This window comes from Narcine bancroftii, chromosome 4, assembly GCF_036971445.1.
Source record: "Narcine bancroftii isolate sNarBan1 chromosome 4, sNarBan1.hap1, whole genome shotgun sequence".
NCBI lineage: Eukaryota > Metazoa > Chordata > Chondrichthyes > Torpediniformes > Narcinidae > Narcine > Narcine bancroftii.
The window spans coordinates 22,204,181-22,211,225 of NC_091472.1; positions in this window are offsets into that span (position 1 = coordinate 22,204,181).

Here is a 7,045-nt window from a genome sequence, read left to right on the forward strand (position 1 = left end):
TGTTGAACTCTCTGGCTCCATGTCCTGTAGTTGTGAAAGATGCTGCATTTCCTCCCTTTGCATAATGCAAGATTCTTTTATTATCATGGAATAAAACAGATGTAATATACAAGAAATCGCATTTAATCTGTTGTAAGGTGAAGATTTGGCATCAGCAGAAATTGCCCGGTGCCCCCTTGCAAGAGAAAGCGAAGCAGAGGAGTGTCCCTTCAGAGTGTCTGTGGATTTGCCTCCAGTGTTCCCTAGCTTCTTCAGCCACACAGACTCAGTCCAAACCATTGGCAACCCGATCCAAACCTCTGATACAGTCAGGATGTTTTCAATGCCCCTGGCACCTTCTTGCATCCTGGTAGCCATTCAGCCAGTCTTGAACCAGTCTCCAGCAATCTGCAGCCTGGTGTGAGTTCTTTCACCGCAAGTTGCCAGCAGCCTGCAGCTTGCGTGGGTTCCTCACTTCAAGTTAACAAAAGCCTGTTGGCCTTGTTTCTTCAGCTGCCATGGTTACCATCTAGAATAGTCATCTACTCTGCTTCTCCTTCTCACATGTGATGGGGTGGTCTCCAATTTTCTGGTACCCTGCACCAGTCCTCTGCTTCCCTAGAGTCTGCAATCTCTCATGGCCACTGCCTGTGCAGGCACCACCATATTGGGCCCTTTCCATTTCCCTCACTCCCTATTGGAGTAGCACCAGTCTGGACCCAGCCACAGGCTCTCCTCCCTGCCCCCTTCCATCACCAGGCTGACTATGGGGGGAGGAGGCACGGACATTTGCACCACACATCTTTTACTCCAGGGCCGCACTGAGTCCCCAGCAGCACTTTCCTCTCAGGGCAGCGTGGCTCAAACAAGGGCCATGTCTGCAAGCGCTAACTCTGACCACAGCTTGCTGGTTGTAGACACTATCCAGGTGCTGTGAATTGCAATGGACTAGAACATCTCATTTATAGCAAGGAAGGCATTCCCACCAAGCAGAATCCAATGTTCCTGCCTAGTCCTGTGACTGATAGGGATGTGTCAGTAGTTGTAAAGAACATCACATAATCTCATGATGCTCCACTGCACTGTGGTTCAACCCCTGGAAATCATCCCAATCCATAGGAAAGTGCAGCTTCCATCTTGCTCAGAGAGCAAAGTCATCTAGTGGTTTGGTGGGATAAGAATTGCATTCCACCTGGCTGCATAAATGGCTCGATGCAAAATGAAATATTTGGGGGAGGGGGTGGTGTCTCCTCTGCCTTGGTTCTCATACAGAAAGAAAAGGACGTAAAGTCCTTTGACATGACAGCCAATCCGCTCAGGGAGAGCTCATTTTGCTGTAACCTGTGAGATTCCTCTTCCAGCTACGTGATTCCTGTGCTATTTCTCACCACGCTGTTCACCTGTCAAGAGTCCTAGGTATTGTATTAAAAAAGACTCCAGAAGCATGCTGCTTACCTGGCTCCTGCCAGAAGGAAAAACACCTAATCATTTTGGACAGACTTAAACCTAACGGCAGGAAATTTGTTTTTGCTAATTTTAGGTACCCCATCCCCCAACCCCCCGCCCACTTTCTGGTTCCATCTCTTCTTTACCTACTGCTGTTCTTATTTTTCTCTCTTGTATCTCTCTCCCTTCCCCCCTCTCACCCCCACACTCAGTGGCCACTCCCTGCTTCTTCACTTTTTCCACCTTGTCAAGTCAAATTTATTGTCATCTGATTGTACAAATACAACCCGACGAAACAGAGTTCTCCGTTCCTCGGTCCAAAAACACGCAGACACAAAACTAGACATAGTCCACATATAGACAAACGATACATATGTAGGACAAGCATTTCATCTATACAAATAAATAAATAATTGTTGTTTCACAAATTTTGTCCAATACCCTGTCACCACTCAGCCCTTTCCCATTTCGTAAATATTATATCAACCACCTTTTAGTTTTGTCTCGATAAAGAGTCCTGACCCATGGATGTTGTCCAACCGACTGATTTCATCCAGCAGCTCAATGTTCCAGCAATTTGCTGTCTGTTTGCAATTTTCTGTTGAACATTTTTTTTAGTTCACGCAGGCAGAAATGAGAATACAGAACCCATTCTCACTTGGAGGGGCTAGGGTTCATCAGTGAGCTTAACCGAGTATTGGAGGGAGAACGAAACAGAAGGCTATTCAGATGGAGTTAAATGAAACAGGTGCTAGGGAGCTTGGGTGGAGCATAAATTGCCCTGGACTAGCTGGAATAACAAAATGCCAGGGAAATCATATCAGAATTTATGTGCCTGTCTTTCTGAAAGACACAAAACTAACAGAAATACAGAAAAAAGCACCAATTGAGATTTGAAAAAAAATTAAAATTTGTAAGACAAATATACAGTGATAGTTTAGGCCGATAGAGACTAGATCTGATGATCGACATCCTGGAGTTTTAAATGAAGGGGCTGTAAAGATAATGCATGGTCTGGTTAATCCTCTTACAAAATCTGAGAATTGCTCTTTTGAATCGAGCTGCTCATTGCCCCATTTGCACTGAGATACAGTGAAAATCTTTTTTTTTACATGCCATCCAGGCAAGAGAACCCAGACTTGAGCATAGCAGTCCAAAGAAAAAGAGGGTAGAAAAAAAAGGGAGAGAGAAAGCAGGCAAGTCCCACATTGTCAGCAATAGGAGAAATGTTGGAATCACTGAGGAAGGGTTTAAGGATATTTAGACGGGAAAAACAGAATTGAGCAGAATCAGAATGGACTTAACATATAACATAACATAACAATTACAGCATGGAAACAGGCCATTAGGCCCTTCTAGTCCGCACCGAACCCAACACCCCTTTCTAGTCCCACCTCCCTGCACAATACCCATAACCCTCCATCTTCTTCTCATCCATATACCTGTCCAACCTTTTCTTACATAATACAATTGACTCCGCCGCCACTATTTCTCCCGGAAGATCATTCCACACGGCTACCACTCTCTGAGTAAAGAAGTTCCCCCTCATGTTACCTCTAAACCTCTGCCCCTTAATTCTTAACTCATGTCCTCTTGTTTTAATCTTTCCTCCTCTTAACGGAAATAGTCTATCCACATCCACTCTGTCTATTCCTTTCATAATCTTAAATACTTCTATCAAATCCCCTCTCAACCTTCTACGCTCCAAAGAATAAAGACCCAATCTGTCCAATCTCTCCCCATACTCCAGATGCTTAAACCCAGGCAACATTCTCGTCAACCTTCTCTGCACTCTCTCCACTCTGTTTATATCCTTCCTCTAATTAGGCGACCAGAACTGCACACAGAACTCCAAATTAGGCCGCACCAACGTCTTATACAATCTCAACATCACCTCCCAACTCCTATATTCCATGCAATGATTGATAAAGGCCAGCATACTAAAAGCCTTCTTCACCACCCTATTCACGTGAGTTTCTACCTTCAGGGAACAATGTACCGTTACTCCTAAATCTTTCTGGTCTCCCTGTCTGTCACTCGCCCCCTCCTACTCCTCAGCCTTCTCCATTCCAGCCCTTCTGAGAGCTAGTGCACATCCTTTTGAGTTGCTCCTCTCCGGGTCTAACTCCACATCGCAAACCTCTCCTTTCCTTGTTTCCTTCTATTTTACTTTAGCTGATCTTTTTAATCACGTCTTTCTCTCTCACCCTCCACCAATTCTTTTACTTGTGTTTACTGAGACCGGCAGCTGGAGAAACACAGCAAAGCTAATGATACATAACCAACGTTTGGGGAAATACCTTGATGAAGGGCTCAATGTTCAGATTTATCCTTGCTATATAAAGTACACTGACCTGCTATGTTTCTCCAGCGTTGGGCTTTTACTTAAAACAAGGAAGCCTACAGATTATGGGTATAATGTCTTTACATATAGCAAAGCTAATGATACATAACCAACGTTTTGGGCATACTTTGATGAAGGCCTCATACCCGAAACATTGGATATGTATCTTTATCTTTGCAACATAACGTACAGTGACCTGTGAGTTTCTCCAGCTTTGTGTTTATACTTTAATACTACAGATTCTGGGTTTAATGTCACAAAAGCCTTTATTCCAAAACCTACTGCCTTGAAACAAACACAACAGCGAGCATTCTTACTCACCATTAATGATTAGTCAGACCATCTTTTATTCCTGTTTCAAGGTTCTCTCCTTCGTCCAGAGGGAGACCAGCAGTGGGAGTCGGGCTGGTGAGGGAGGGGGGTGGGAGACCAGCAGCGGGAGTCAGGCGGGTGGGGTGGGGGAGACCGGCAACGGGAGTCAGGTGGGTGAGGGGTGGAGACCAGCAGTGTGAGTCAAGTCATGGCTGAGTTGTTTGTCAGGCGTGGCTTGATGCGCTGCTATGAGGTGAGGTCAGCATGCGCGGGACTAGGCACCTGCCTGGAGTAGCCGGCTTTCGCTGCTAGACGGCTAGCAGTCAGCTGGCATGTTTAGGTGCCAGAAAGCTGTCCATTCCGTGGCCACCTAAACATGCCAGCTGAACTCTGCTAGCCACGCCTGCAGGTGCCTAATCTTCTTCTGAACACCTAACAGAGGCTATTGATTATGTATCTTTATCTTTGCTCTATAAACTGCACTGTTGACCTGCTGAGTTTCTCCAGCATCTTGTTTTTACTTCAACCGTGATGTCTGTAGACTTTCGTGTTTTACTTCTGGTTAAGAAGGCATACTTTGTGCTGGCTGTCATTAGTCAGGGGATTGAGTTCAAGGTCCATGAGGTAATGTTTCCCCCTCTAAAATACTCTGGTTAGACCACACATGGAGTATTGGATTCAGTTCTGGTCACCTCATTACAGGAAGGATGTAGATACTTGAAGGAGGAGATTTAGCAGGATGTTGCTTGGATTGGCAAACATGTTGTATGAAACAAAGCTCACAGAGCTTGTGCTTTTCTCTTTGGAGTGGTTAATAATGAGAGGTGACTTAATAGAGGTATATAAGATTATGAGGCATTTTGATAGGGTAGGCAAGCTGCACATTTCTCTTTGAGCGATAATACCAAATAACAGAGGACATCTGTTCAAAGTGAATGGAGGAATGTTTAGGGGAGATTTCGGGGTAAGTTTATTTTTAAAAAGAGAGTGGTTGATGCCTGGAATGCATTGCGTTGGGTGGTGGTGGAGGCTGGTACAATAGGAACTCTTAGATAATCGTGTACATTTAAGAAAAATAAAGGGCGTGAGGTAGGGAAGGTATAGTAGGATGAGCGACCACGCAGTTAGACAGGCTGAATCGCCACCCCAGTTGCCTGACACAAGATGGCATGGGCCCCCCTCCCTTCCAAGGAGAATCCCATGGTTGGCGACACACGCTGCCAAGGGGACAGCGCCGCTTCCATGGGGCGGGCCGCTGGATGGGGAGTGACGCTGCGACGCACTGACCTCACTTCTTAAGGCCAGCCCGTCCCTCACAGGAAGTGGGTGGTCTAATCAAGCAGCGCGAGGGATTCAAATAAAGTTCAATTACTGTTTCATCTTCATGCTGTGTGGACGTCTCTCAGTTTGGTAGCACTGCCGTTAGCATATGCTACAGTGGTGACTCCGATGGTCCCAACGTCTTTGGATCCCACCTCGAATGCGACAAAATGCAGGATGCTACTACCACTACAGTGGCAATGGCTGCGACCAATGCTGTGGGCATGCATTTGTCACCCATCTGGGTAAATCAGCCCAGGAATTGGTTACAACTGCACAAGTCCCAGTTCCAGATCAGAGACATTGTCTCAGAGGACACCAAGTTCTGGCACATCGTCGATGCCCTGTATGCCGTTACCACAGTAAAAGTAAACTCCTTTGTGGAAACTCCTATGGAGCCTAAGTATGAACAATTCCAACCTTTTCTCCTCGATTCCCTGGAACTCAGCCAACACAAGCATGCCATCCACATCCTGAATAGGCAAGGCCTGGGCAATAGGAACCCCTCCGAGCTCATGCAAGAAATGATGGCCTTAGTGGATGGACACACAAACTGTTTCTTATTCGAGTCCCTGTTCCTCTCCAAGCTACTGATACACGTTTCCTCAGCAATATCCGACAGGAATTTCAGCGCCCCACACCTGGTAGCCAAGGAAGCAGATAGACTTTTCCACAACCTGCAACAGAGCTCCATACATGTACAACCAATCTACGCCGTTGGCGTCATCTGTTCAGCCCCCACCGCCAGGGCCCCCAGCAGTAGCCAAAGCCCAGCCGCAACGTAATGAGTGCTCAGACAAACAGAACAATTACTGTTTCTACCACCACAGATGGGGTCGTAAACCCTGGTGGTGCACCTCTCCATGCTCATACCCCAATGCCGTCAAGTGCAGTGGCAGGAAATCGACACACCGGTAGCTGATAATGGTCTCGGTGGTTGGTACACATAAAGGCCTACTCTACCTCAGGGACCAGTGAACAAAGAGGGATTTCCTAGTCAAAACAGGCACAGAGATAAGCCTCATTCCACTGACTTTTTTCTCCTATAGGCAGCCAATGTTTCTTCCATTCCGAGTTTCAGCACCAATCTGGTCACAATCCATACCATGGACATGGTTTACCGCTGGACATGTATGATTGCGTTCATGGGACAAGCCCTACTCAGAGAAGATTTACTCCGGGCACACGAGCTCCTGGTGGACATGAACAGATTCCATTTGATCATTCTACCATATTCCAGTCATACCCCCTTACACTATGGCAATGTTCCTTTCTACCATTAGGAATCCATGCTCTGGACTATAATGAATATGCCCGCCTACTGGCCATGTATCCATCAATGTTGGTGCCCAACTTCCATGACACTAAACCAGCACATGGCATGGAGTACCATATCGGGATGACCAGGGCTTCAGTGTAGGCACGGGCATGGCACCCCCTGCAGGATAATCTCCTCCAAGCCAAGACCAAGTTCGCTGCCATGGAGGAGTTGGATACTGTCTGCCATTCAAACAGCCCCTGGGTGTCCCTGCTGCACACGGTCCAGAAGAAGTCTGGTATTTGGCATCCATGTGGTGACTACAGATGACTCAATTATGCCACTGTCCCAGATAGATACCCCATCTCACACGTTCAGGATTTTGA